This window comes from Sus scrofa, chromosome 10 (genome assembly GCF_054392235.1).
Source record: "Sus scrofa isolate SSC_HxYL_T2T_F1_AM1 chromosome 10, Sscrofa_HxYL_maternal_Yorkshire_Landrace_v2.0, whole genome shotgun sequence".
NCBI lineage: Eukaryota > Metazoa > Chordata > Mammalia > Artiodactyla > Suidae > Sus > Sus scrofa.
The window spans coordinates 81,108,363-81,123,030 of NC_139392.1; the positions used below are offsets into that span (position 1 = coordinate 81,108,363).

General features: G+C 39.3%; 1 protein-coding gene across 1 annotated transcript in view; it reads right to left on the reverse strand.

Moving 5' to 3' along the window:
* Positions 1-14,668, reverse strand: part of PLXDC2 (plexin domain containing 2) — a 416,197-nt gene that overhangs the window by 167,221 nt on the left and 234,308 nt on the right. The window lies entirely within an intron of this gene.

Consider the following 14,668-nt stretch of genomic DNA (forward strand, 5'->3'; position numbering starts at 1 on the left):
GCATTCACTTCCATTATAGTTTAATGCAAAGCATGGGGGGAGGAGAAAACCGGAATACATATTATGGTGATTTGCTGTAATGCATGAAGTTGTTCTACAAAGGGCAGTGGAATCCAGTGAATTGCCTGTTTTGTCCCTAGATTTATGTGTTTCAGTAATGTAGTTACCATCTCAGATGTATATGTTCTAAGAAATTATCACGTGGATATTGTATTAGCTTCCTAAAGCTGCAACCGACTCAGCGGCTTAAAACAACAGAGGTTTCTTCTTTCATAGCTCCAGGGGCAGAAGTCCAAAGTCAGCACCTCTGGGATGAATCAAAGTGCCAGCTACAGGGCTGTCCAGGGTTCTCTGAAGGCTCTTGGGGAGAGTCTGTTCCCTGCCTCCTCCAGCTTCCGGTCATGCCAACAGTTCTTGACTCCTGGCCACATCACTGCGAGCTCTGCCTCTGGGGTCACACTGCAGCCTCTGTCTGTGACATCCCCCCCCCATACACTTGTGACTGCATTTAGGGACCACCGTGAATATCCAGGATTATTTAACCTAATCACATTTGCAAAGACATTTTTCCCTAATAAGGCAATATTTGCCAGTCCCGAGGAATTAGAAACCAATATTTGGAGAGTCATCAGTCAGCTTACTACAGATATTAAATATATTCTTTTAAAAAGCTGAGACAGTCCCCTCTCAGTTTCATCAACAATCAACGTCTGTGAGATTGTATCCCAAATGATTTTAACATTTTTAAAATTTTCTAATGCTTTTTTAGTCATTGCATTTAACTGATATTTAGTGACTACTTACTAGATTCAAGTACTGTTAATACTATAGAATACGTGTTTGTTTGTTTGTTTTTTAATCATAGGATCACTTCAAATCTTAATTTTAAAGCTAAAGGGCTGTCCCTCAACTACATATACGGCGTTCCATAGTATATTACAGAACTCCAATTTGAAAGGACATCTGTTTGCAGAAAAGCATTTATGTTATCCACGTGTTGAATCCTCTAGGATATAATAGATGTTAAAAGGAAGTTTTACTTAGTCAATGTCTGTCTAATGTTGCTGTGGCTGTGGTGTAGGCCAGCAGCTACAGTTCAGATTCGACCCCTAGCCTGGGAACCTCCACATGCCACCGGTGAGGCCCTAAAATGACAAAAGACAAAAAATATATAGATATCTGTCTAAGATTATGGTTGGAGCTATAGCATTCATTCATGAATTTATCTAGCAAATATCTATTAACAGCCTTTATTATGAGAGTATGACAAGTACTGGCCTGGGTACTGGCTGCTGACAACTGTACCCTGGAGAAGCTTGGAGCAAGCAGAGGAGACAAAAGCATGGGGATTTCAGTACAAAGAACTGATGTCCTACAGCAGGAGGCAAGGGCAGGTTCTGGAGGGCTGAGTGGAGGAACACCTAAATCAGTCTTGGGGCCAGGCATGGCTTCTGTGAAGAAGGGCCTCTACTGAGACTTGAAGGCCTGGCAGGGGTAATGCAGGTGAGATCTGGGAAGGAGGAGCGTGTAAAAACATCTGGACAAGGGGCTGAGGTTAGTGGATCCTGAAGGTATTTAAGTATGGCTGGAGCTCAGGGCAGAAGGACTATTTGGATAAGGTAAAACATTGGAAACACGAACAGCCCACATGCCACAGAATTCCTGCTGAAACAGAAAGAACACGCCCTACCTGCAAAAGAGCATTTTGGTGTAGGGAGAAGAGTTTGGAAGGGTAAAATGAGAAGAATAACAATAACCTGGGCGAGCACGTGAGTTATCCAGGAGGAGGGTAATGGTGAAGACCTGAAGACACAAACTATATAGAGAAGTTGGTGCACAGGGGAAATGTAGTGAGGACAAAGGCTCAAGAATTGGTAACACCACAAGGCTTGGTGAGAAGAGTGAGGTCAAGAATGACAGCAAGACTTCAGGGGTGGACAAGGCAGTGGTGGGTTCCATACTGGAAGGTACGGAACACAGGGGGAAGGGTACCCTGCTGCTGGTGGGACTAGAGAGTGGGAGGTTGAGTTCAGCATTGCCTTCGAGATAGCGCCTCGACCCAGAGATACCCCGAATGCTGGTGATATCCACATCAGAATCCTCAGAAAGTTCTGGGCAGGATATACCTGCACAGTGATATTTTAAATCACGGGGGTGCTGGCAATGAACAAGTTCACAAGGCTATCTTTGCCCTGTCTGCGAGCCAGGGAGCAAAATGATTTATTACCTATTGTCTTGGGATACTGTGTCTGGGGTTTTACTCACCAGACCCTTGATTGGATATTTCAGGAAAAACATTCAATATTAGAAATCGTGCAAATGGATTCGACACTCATGAAACTACTAATACTGTTTAAAAAGTATGCTTTTTAAGCTACTATTAATGTGATAAACTTTTAGGATATATTTTGTGAGGGAATAATTTTCTGGGGCTTTCCATAAAATAGATAAATAATGATGGCTTACAACAAAGTCACTTTGTTTTAATGTGCAACTGTAAATAGTGTTTATGGAATATGCACATATATTATGCACAAGAAACATCTATAACTTCAGAATTTCAGAACTTTCTCTGAAACGTTTTTACTTTGCTAACGAATGATTCTATTTGAGGCCAGTTACTGTAGCTTAACTACTACATTTATATAACACAAAATAAGGGAGGCAGAACCAGTGAGCAGAATGTATATAGATTGCAAAGCAAAGTTAAATAAACGCATGCTACTGTCTCCAGGGCACGGAAGCAGAACGACACAACCCAGTTCTCTTCATATTTTCCCTCCATCTAATTCACTCCTCTGCTCCTCACCAGGGCTACCTCAGATTTTATAGCTCTGTTGTCATTTCAGATTTTGCTAATAAACCTAAGAGCGATATCAGTTTTGCCTTTTCCTAAATTTTCTGCAGAAAATAGTTCCTGTTACTGGATTTTGGGAAATCACACTTGAGCTTTAAAAACCAACCCAGATCCCAGAATATATCCTACATTCCCCTCTTCACTGTTTAATTTTTCTGCTGTTAAAAAAAAAAAAAGGCATAGGATTGGGATATGAGCCACCATTCACATCTGTGGGCACTGTGCACCCAGCACTTAGGTCAGCTGGCTTACCCAGCGGTAAGGCTCAGCTTCATTTGTGGTGAGCCAACTTTCCTGACGCTCAACTGTGCCAAAGGCAACGCCACTACACAAACTCCATGGTTTTCCTGAGTGTGCAGGTCAGGGGAACTGTGAGATTTCCCCTCTTCATTACTTGACTACAAAAAGCATAAAGGTCTTGAAGACACACACACACACACACACACACACACACACACACACACACACAATGGATATAGAATCCAATGCCATTTTCCTTTTTACCTAGTCAAGATGGAGCCCGTGTGGGGGTCTGTCCCTGAATGCATCAGAGTGCTGTTTATCCTGTGTTTTATCAGTTCATTGTGATTCTCTTGTGGGCTCACTTTCGCTTTCAATTAACAACTATGTGCAAGAGTTCTGTCAATGAACGATCAATCACTTCACTTGAGCCCCTTTTTAGTTTTCTGTCTTGGCCCAATTTAGGTCCTAGAGGTTTTCAACCACATCATGGGAATGATGACCAGGAACCCGCTTTCCATCCATCCTTCAATGGAAGCAAAGACACCACCACTGTAAGCTCCTCCACAGAACCTTCAGCAATCACCCCTTACTGGTTATTAAATGAAGCTCAACCTTCTCCTAATACCAAGGGCTTTTCCATCATGTCTGTAACCTTGACCTTATCTCTTAGTAAATATATCTATGTCTCATGCACAAGTCACTAGACCACTCACCCTCCAATGTGCTGTCAACAGTTTGCCTGTACATCTTCTACTTCCTCTGCCTGCCATTCCCTTCCCCAGCTCTCAGCCTACCAAAATCCTACTCTTGCTTTAAGATTCAAGTCAAATGCTACTTCCTCCATAAATACATTCATAACACATGACATAGAAATTGATTTGCTTTTATCCGGGCTTCCAAAGTCTTTGGTACTATCTCTACAATGTACGACATATATAGGAGTGTGTGTGTGTGTGTGTGTGTGTGTGCGTGCATGCATGAACATTCGTATGTGTGTGCATAAATTTAACAGAGGATCTTTGAATTTAGCTAATTGAACATATCCTATTTTGACTATTTGTGAGTGGTTCTGAATGACAATGATATGAATTATTTATGGTTTTACATAAGCACCGATTGAATTACCCACTGTGGGGAGGACATACTGGAATGAGTCTTCCAAAGAGCTGCAGGCCCAGTGGTTCTGTTCTCTAAAGAAGGTGAAATACAATTTGGAGGGAAAATTATATGCCGTAGTAATATTCCTAAATTGTGGAGCAGATATATCTCTTAGTGAATATAAAAAGTTTCAAATCTTTATTCAGTCATTGGCATTTGCCAAGGACTGCCCTATGCACTTTATATGTATTGTAATATTTAATTCTCACAGCAATTTATATGGTAGGGCTATTGAAATGCCCAATTTACAGATATGGAAAGAAGGCAAAAATATTAACTGCAGGGGCAGGGTTTGAACCAAGGCCATATTATTCTGTAGCTTGCATCTTTAGCCAACACATTCTGTCATCTACCAGGTGGTAAATATGAAAGGTCTACTGCAGGTACAGTATTGCACACCTATACAGGTAAATTGTATCTCTCCCTCTCTTGGGTACTGAGATCATGCCTTTTGGTTTGTTTCATCAATACTGCCCAGCATCATCATTTGTAAGCAGCACACTCTAAAACTAACAACAGGTTCACTAAAATGTCAACCCTCAGCAATGCTTCCTTCTAACACAGAAAAATATCTCATTCACTCATAATTCTGCTTTCTTCTTAAATGCAAGGCCATAAATTCTCATTCGCCTTAGGGTTTTTCACTAAAAATTAATTTAATACATACTGGAAACATTTAGCCCCATCATTGCAGCTATGTAAAGTAAGCATTGGCACAAAAAGTGCAGCACTAGGACAAATCCTTAATCTACACTCAGGGACCCCTTGTCAGAAACAGAGTTAAAGTGGATTCAAAATACCTCCAGGCTGCCTAGGTCCCTAGTGCTATAAAGTATTCAAACTTTTGCTCTTTGACCCATTGCTATTTAGATAATTTTGATTTTATGAAAAAAGGAAAAAAAATAATGCTTTATAAAGCCTGTACTGTGGGGATTTATATATTCATTCCTTTCATTCCACACGGGCTAAAATGCATTTCATTAGCATTTGAGTTCAAGTATGGGGAGGGTGTGTGACCAAATGTCATAACCAACATATCCTTGATTAAAACACTGGGAAGGGTCAAGGACATGTCCGAAGTAGTAGGGAAATCATTAATAAAAAGATGCTAATGAAAGAACCACAGGATACAGAAACTAGAGCCTGCCAACAGAAATGCTGCTTCCAGATAAAGGCTTACTTATTTTTTTCTTTTTAAACAAAATGCCAATATATTGCTCCTAGTTTTAAATTATCAAGTTCATTAGGGTAAGAAATTCCTTTTTCATTGCTACCAAGTGGCTCTTCATCAGGATAGTGTGTCTGAATGCCAAAATGTCAAGGTCTAAATACTCAAGTTCCAACTATTGGAGGAAGAAAAATCACCTAAGGTTAGACGGTCCCAGTGGTTGTAAGACTGCTCAGGATTTTCCATAGACAGCTCGACAAATACCTCGCTGGACAACATCGATATTTATTGGCTTGAAGCTACTCTGTGTGTAAGGCAAATGGAATGAAGGTAATGGATTGTGCTTTTCTAGATGAAAATGGACAACTTGGCAAACTTAAAAAAATATTCAGCAAGCCAAACATTTTCATACGAATTTTCAGTGTTAATTATCTTAGAATAGTCTCTGAGTTGCAGGTAGAGTCTTCTTATCATAAAGCTGAACGGCCCACCTGAAGGCCTCCTCTTTGAGCCAAAACATGGGGGTTGGGAGTGGAATCCTTGAACCTAATATGAGGTTCCCAGATCCAGTGCTGGGGTCCATGCTCGCCTGGGCTGAGAGAAGGCAAGTTTGACTCTCCCAGGAAAAGCTGGGCCATGTGCATTCCTGCTAACAACCCAGAATAGATGGATATGTCATAAAATCAAGCCCTTCATCATGGTATGTTTTTGACATCTTTGTTTTGAATTCTTTCTTTCCAAAACTGGGGATTTAAGCTCCTTCTTCGTGATGAATTTATTCTTTATCCATGAGAATTTGGAAGAATTTTTTTTTTTTAAATACATCCTTTGCCTTCTATTTAGGATACAAAAGGCTTTTGTATAAAAGACTTTAATCTTAGGAAAGACATTGCTTTTAATATAAGCCAAGCCGAAGTGGCACAGCATTTGTTCAGACTGGTGTTTACATCACTTCTCTGAAGTTAAGTGCTCTGTTGTACCCGCAGGCTCGATTTTTTTCAAGGAGCTACTACAAATGTTGTTCTCTTTGAGAATGGACTATTTGATGGAGGCGGTTGTGACAGATTCCCGTCTCACTGAATCACCGAAGGGAAAAAATAAAATTCTGCTCTTCCGTCCCTCCTACCCACACAGCATATACTGTTAACTTGAAGAGGTTGCCTAACATTTTGCATTTGGACCAAGCCAAGAGGAGACTGTCAACCTTTGCTTTGCACTGCAGAAATGCTGACATGAATCCGCAGAATGCTTTTACATCCTAAGGAAAACAGCATAACAAAGAACGAGGCAGGAGGGGATAAACCATATTATTGCTTAAAACGTAGATCTGGGGGGAAAATGAATAAAAGGCATCAGACACAAAGTGTCTTTAAAAACTGCCCGACAACAGAAAAGTGAAAATAACAAGTACATGTCCCCTGTGAAAAACTCTGGAAGACAAACACAAGGCAGAGGTGACATTGAGACTTGTAAGAACAATCTCGTGTTCTATCGCCTAAATCTTGACCTGCCGAGCAAACTATTACAAGAAAGTAATTAGATCCGCTATCTAGGGATGAGGAGTGACTTTTTTTTTTCCTTTTACGGTTTATAAGCAGCTGCAGTTGAATTTATGCCTGAAAACTCTAATTGCTTTCTTGATGGTATAAGCAGAAAGATTTTTATAAGTTCGTTTTTACTGCAGTCTCCACTGACCAGATGTTATACGAAAGTGCTGTGTTTCTTAAAATGTGTTTTGGCCCTTTAAGGTTAAGAAGCACAATAAACACAAGGATCACCTGGGGAATTGTTGGGAATCAGATTCCTGGGTCCTGCTTCCAGAAAGTCCAATTGAGAAGAGGGTGGTGACGTCTAGAGGTGGTTTGTAATGGAGACTTTATTCCCCTATACCCTCATCAGCTTTCCCCTATGTTCCCAAATAAAATAGTAGTAATTTATTAACATACACATCTTATATGCACTTTGAATATAAAATATTAGAAGCAGTTTCTATTAAAATGAAACAGAACCTATGCAAAAAGAGTGCATGGCATGCCAAAAATAGTCTCAACTTAAAGACTATTTTTCGAAGTTGCCTTCATATTCTAACCAGGTTCCTGACCCCTTGCCCCTCAAACACAGAAATTCTAGAGCAGCAGCCGTGAGCAGCTCTGGTGTGAGACCCAGATATTCACATTTTCAAGAAGCTCTCCAGGTCATTCTGAGGCAGCATCTGCTATGCATTCTAACATTTTAATCAGTTCCATGGCAGCCACCTGCTAAGCAGGAAGTGTTGAAAAACTCAGTTGCAGTTTAGTCTATGAAAAAGAGACTTTTAAAAACTGAATTGAATTGCAGCTCCACCCCTGCCTCCCTGCCTCCAGTAGGTGAGAGCCTAGTACTAACAGGTGAAGCGCTGTAGGATCAGTCATTGTGCAAACAACTCTTAGCCTCTAGAGGAAAAAGAAATGCATGCTTTTGTCCTTGACCTGAGCAGTGTTACCATCTATATGGGCATTAATGAGGCAAGTAAGTTCTATACTTTATACGTATCTAGAACAGACAGGTTATTTTATTAAACAAGGAGTACAGTGAAATAAAGAAGCCACTTGAACAATACTAAAAAGATACAGGTTTCTCAACAGAGATATTTTTACAGACACAGAGCTGACATAATTCCTTACCTCAAGCACTGCCTTCATGAGCCCCTTCAGTGGCTGGTCCTGAAAACCTTCCTTCTCCACATTCTCGACCAAACACCCGACGGAGGCATTTGTGGACTGTCCCTTCAGCCCATTTGTTCCTTCTGTCCAACAGCACATCCACTGAAGGCTGTCCATGGCTGTCTGTTGTCTCAGATACCTGGGTCCTTCTGGAGGAAGCTTGTGGGCTGGAAATCTCTTCTTCTGGCTACCCTCGTCCCTGGCTCCTACACCTTCACTAAGGAGTGGCCGGCTATCCACCTTCCATGGGGCGGCTTGGTTCTCCCCAGTGATTCTCTTCTTTGGCTTCAGGAAAGCATTTCTGCCCCGCTCCTTCTATCCCTGTGCCGAAGCCAGCCCCGAAACCCAGCCAGGCTTCTGCTCCTCCGAGGCTGGCTCTGCTCCTCATAGCTTGGCTAAGGGACGTGTTCCTCAGAATCAGGACAATGCCAAGAACTTAAGTATCACCTTGGTCCAGAAAATCTGTACTTCTCTTGCATTTGACTCCTGCCCAGTTTAAAGCCCAAGGTCATTAAGCCTTCGGATGTTTGTATTAGTCAGCAGAGGCTGCTGTAACAGGATACCAGAGATGGGGTGGTTTAAACAACAGAAACATTTTTTTCTCACAGGTCTTGAGGCCCGAAAGTCCAAGATCAAGGTCCCAGCCGGGTCTAGTTTGGTGTCAAGGACTCTCTTCCTGGCTTGTGAGATGTGGCCACCTTCTAAGGCCTCACAGGCGTGCACAGACAGAGGAGAGATAGCAATCCTATTGAACCAGGGCCCCTCCCCGTGACCCCACTTCACTTTAATCACTTCCTTAGCTGCCTGGGTTTAGGGCTTCAACACCCGAACTTGGGGAGGGACACAGACATTCAGCTCGCAGCAGTATCCTAACTCTCCAGCGCCACTGCAAGAGGATCCACACCCCTCTGGCCTCATCCATTTTCCAATGTGCCCCCCTTCCTCATTGGTCCACACTCGAAATCCCACTACTTGCTGCAAATCTGCAAGATTTATGGCAACACATACACACCGCTTACATCTCCTTAGGAAATACTGAGGAATCTGTTTTCGGTTTCTAACTACTATATTGCAGTAGTTGCTAATAACACAAGAATTGCGTTGATTAATTAGATGGGGATCTCTACCCTCCTGACGACCTTGACATTTAAACCAGGCACCATCCAAATCCTTTTTCCCTCCTTCTTTCAATACCACACTCAGCAATCTGATGTTAATTCAGGTTTATCCTCAGAGACTTCAAATATATTGATAAACTTGTCAACAACCAATTTAAATAAACATTCAATAAAAGTGGCAATTTCATTAACCAATTTTACTTCCTTGAAACTCTAAAACATAACAAATTTTGAAAAACATTATGAGAAAAGCTTTACGGAGTTCCTGTGGTGGCGTGTGGAAGTGGAAATGAATCTGACTAGGAACCATGAGGTTGTGGGTTCGATCCCTGGCCTTGCTCAGTGGGTTAAGGATCCGGCGTTGCCGTGAGCTGTGGTGTAGGTCGTAGGTGCAGCTCAGATCTGGTGTTGCTGTGGCTGTGGCGTAGGCCGGCAGCTGTAGCTCTGATTAGACCCCTAGCCTGGGAACCTCCATATGCCGTGGGCGCAGCCCTAAAAAGACAAAAGACAAAAAAAGAAAAAAGAAAAAAAGCTTTACACCTTATATTCTTACAAAATGAAAATAAATTTAGGCACTGCAGGAATTTATTCTCTATCAGTTCTTACCAATAAGAATGTTAAATATTAATGACGTTTGAATGTATAATACATAAACAAAGTAATAATTTGAAATGCACAGAGGATTGTGTAATTTATGTCTTCTATTTCTTATCTCTAGCAATTCACTATTTCTCCTCTTTAAGGGCAACCACTTTTAATAATTTGTTGTACATCTTTCCAGAGATTTTTCTACGCACTTGAAAGCATATATATGTTTCTTTCAAATTATTTCAGAGATAGTTTATGCATGTTTAAATACCTCTGTCTGTAATCATACACACGCACACATATATGTATGTAACGTTGTTCTGCACGTTGCTTTTTTCACTAGAGATGCATAGAGCTATTCATTCTGTTTAAAGGCTACATGGTAGTCCATTCCGTGAGTGCAGAATTTATTTCACTTGTCCACAACTTGAACATCTTTATAGACAGATATGCAGGTTGCTTTCACCCAGCAATGGATAGCCTTATACATTAATTCACACCTGTGAGAGTGCACCTACAGGATATATTTTCAAAAGTAGAAATGACAGTTATACATTCTATATTTTAATAGATTATAGTTAACAAACTTTTTTTCCTCCATAGTCTAAACAAGCAGCTGCTTTATAAAACCTGCCTTTTAAAAATCTTTACAAATCATGAGTGGCGATAATGTCTCACTGTAGTTTTAATTCGTATTTCTTTTATTAGGAATGTGATAACACATGGTTTCATGTATTTATCAGCCACCTATGTTTCCTTTTTCTAAAATATTTTTTTAAAATAGGTTTAGATTTGGAGAGAAGTTGCAAAGACAGTGCAGAGTCTTTCCACATACCACACACTTGGTTTCTCATACTGTTAACATTTTACATTATTATGGTATCTTTTCAAAATTAATGAATATGAATTAATGATTTGATACATAATTATTTCTTGAATTATTATGCAAACCTATTCAGATTTCCCTAATGTTTACTTAATGTCCTTTTTATATTCCAAGATCCCATCTAAGATATCGCATCACATTTAGTTACCATGACTTCTTAGGCTCCTCTTGGCTGTGTTTCCCAGACTTCCCTTGTTTTTGATGACCTTGACAATTTTAAGGAGCACTGGTTGGGTATTTTGTAGTAAAGTGTGGTTTTCTCTGATTTCTTTCAAGAATTTAGTTTGCCTTTTTTTTTTTTTTTTCAGTTTTAAACTGTTGGGGTGTTTTTTTTTTTTGCTGTCGTTTTTTTTCTTTCCTGGTTTGGTGTCTGTCATTAATTTTGGAAAGTTCTTCAGTATTATTATTTCAAATATTTCTTCTGCTCTGTTCTTTTCTCTCTGCTGCTTTTCCAATTTTATGTATATCTTTTATTCCTGGATGTTCTATTTTTGTTTCCATCCTTTTTCCTTTTAGTATTTCTTTTTTTTTTTGAGAAGGAATATTTTTTATTGCAATATGAATAGTCTGTCAAGTCTTTTTCATCCTGTTGCAGCATTTGAAAAGATGATGTTATCAACAATGAGGACAGAAATTAGAGCACCTAGTGAGATACTGTGATAACTAACTAAATAATCTAGAAATGTGGTTTTAGCAACCTTTTGGTCAAATGAGAGATAATATTTCAAAATCAATTAAGGAAATATAGTTTATAAGTTTCTAAATAATTTGCATGAGAGGCAGCTTAGAAGAGTTATCAAACGAAAGCATCATAAGGAAGTAATTCCAAAAAAGAAATAATCATGAACAAAAAAACCAGTGTTATATTGATATATGACATACACATAGGGAACCTTGATCACACACTGTTCCATTATGCCTATGAACAATAATTCCCAAATTCTGTCCAATACAGACAGAACACAATTATGCAGAATATTTTATTATTTCTTTTGCTCCGTGCTTTCATTATTTATTTTTTCCCCGCTCTGCCTCTTTATTTTTTTTATTACTCATTTATTACATTTATAGTTGTACAGTGATCATCACAACCAAATTTTATAGCATTTCCATCCAAAACCCTCAGTGCATCGCCCTACCCCCCAAGCTGGTCTCAATTGGAAGCCATAAGTTTTTCTTTTTGTGTGTGTCTTCCTAGAATCTCTATCACCCTGGCTTTGTTTATTTATTTATTTATTTATTTATTTATTTTTATTGTTATTTCCCCAATACATTTTTTTTCCTACTGGACAGCATGGTGACCCAGTTAGACTTACATGTATACATTCTTTTTTCTCCCATTATCATGCTCCATCATAAGTGACTAGACAGAGTTCCCAGCAGGATCTAATTGCTAATCCATTCCAAAAGAAACAGTTTGCATCCATTAATCCCAAGCTCCCAATCCATCCCACTCCCTCCCCTTCCTCCTAGGCAACTGCAAGTCTATTTTCCAAGTCCATGATTTTCTTTTCTGTGGAAAGGTTCATTTGCACCTTAGATTCCAGATATAAGTGATATCATATGGTATTTGTTTTTCTCTTTCTGACTTACCTCACTCAGGATGAGAGTCTCTAGTTATATTCATGTTGCTGTGAATGGCATTATTTTGTTCTTTTTTATGGCTGAGGAGTATTCCACTGGACATTTGGGTTGTTTCCATGTCTTGGCTATTGTGAATAGTGCTGCAATGAACATGCAAGTGCATATGTCTTTTTTAAGGAAAGTTTTGTCCAGATATATGCCCAAGAGTGGGATTCTGGGTCATATAGTAGTTCTATGTATAGTTTTCTAAGGTACCTCCATACTGTTCTCCATGGTGGTTGTACCAGCTTACATTCCCACCAACAGTGCAGGAGGGTTCCCTTTTCTCCACACCCCCTCCAGCATTTGTTATTTGTGGACTTATTAATGATGGCCATTCTGATTGGTGTGAGGTGGTATCTCATGGTAGTTTTGATGTGCATTTCTCTAATAATCAGGGATGTTGAGCATCTTTTCATGTGCTTGTTGGCCATCTGTATGTCTTCCTTGGAGAAATGTCTATTCAGGTCTTTTGCCCATTTTTCCATTGGGTTGTTGGTTTTCTTGCTGTTGAGTTACATACGTTGTTTGTATATTCTAGAGATTAAGCCCTTGTCAGTTGCATCTTTTGACACTCTTTTCTCCCATTCTGTAAGTTGTCTTTTTGTTTTCTTTTTGGTTTCCTTTGCTGTGCAAAAGCTTGTCCGTTTGATGAGGTCCCATTGTTTTATTTTTGCTCCTATTTCTGTTGCTTTGGGAATGGAAACCATAAGTTTTTCAAAGGCTGTGAGTCAGTATCTGTTCTGCAAAGAAATTCATTGTGTCCTTTTTTTAAATTCCACATGTAAATGATAGCATTTGATGTTGGTGTCTCATTGTCTGACTGACTTCACTTAGCATGATAATTTCTAGGTCCATCCATGTTGCAGCAAATGCCATTATTTGTTTCCTTTTAATGGCTTAGTAATATTCCGTTGTGTATTTGTAGCACATCTTCTTTATCCACTCTGCTGTTGGTGGGCATTTAGGTTGTTTCCATGTCTTGGCTATTGTATATAGGGCTGCAATGAACATTGGAGTACATGTGTATTTTTGAGTCTTGGTTTTCTCTGGATAGATGCCCAGAAGTGGGATTGCTGGATCAAATGGTAATTCTATTTTTAGTTTTCTGAGGAATTTCCATACTGCTTTCCACAGTGGTTGCACCAATTTGCATTCCCACCAACAGTGTAATACGGTTCCCCTTTTCCTTTTAGTATTTCAATTTTAGAAGTTTTTCAGTCTTTAGGCGATCAGTGTCTTTGGGCTGTGACCTTCACAAGTATTTGTCTAGTGGAATAGTTTTTTTTCCCCTCGGCCACTTACTGAGAACAGTAAACTCTGCTTACAAGAAGGCACTGGTATAAAGTTTGGGGAAATAACTGTGTTTTAAGGCATTTTAAAGGAAACTGATTAGTTATCTAAAGAGAGTACTACTTAAAAAAAAGAATACCTGGGGGAAAATTATTCAGAGCTGAATACTTAATTTCATATATAGTATGGTAAATATTTTGCTATAATTTTTTAAAAATTAAAATAATTTCATTTTTATCACTTAGAGTATTTTTGGGAGTAAAATCTAATTGTTCCAAATTCTTTACTTTTTCTATTTTCTTGGAGTAATCTAAAAGTGCTATTGATTCTCTCTACAAACTATTAATTAAAAGAAGTTTGTTTTTTAAAAGAGCTATGTAAATTGTTAATAAACCAATTAAAAGGGCTTTTTTTTTTTCATTTTCTTTGTCTTCAGCAGAAACCCCTCATTTGAATAATAATTACAGCAGATTAAATGAAAATCTCTTTGTAGCCCTCAGGCTAGTCAAATCAACAAGGTAATCTAAATCTACCATAATGCTATCAGAAATAACCAACAAAATATGTAGACTTGTTAATTTTTAACAATATGTCCCAACTCCAGAGCTCTATCAGTTGTAGTCAGAAGACAAACTTGAGCTGTTTGTATATTATACCTACTAGTTTTCTGTGAAGTATTAAACAAAAGAGAGAGAAAGATCCTGACAATGAAGATTAGCACTGAAGTAACAGGAGCACATAAAGAAATCTGTCTCCTAGAGTTCCCATCTTGGCTCAGTGGTTAACAAACCCGACTAGCATTCATAAGCACATGGGTTCCATCCTTGGCCTCGCTCAATGGGTTAAGGATCCAACGTTGCCATGAGCTGTGGTGTAGGTCACAGATGTGGCTCAAATACTGCATTGCTGTGGCTGTGGTGTAGGCTGGGAACCTCCATATGCTATGGGTGTGGCCCCAAAAAGACAAAAGAAAAAAATCTGTCTCCTAATTCAAATGCAAAACATCACATGTAAGTCTAACTAAACATATTT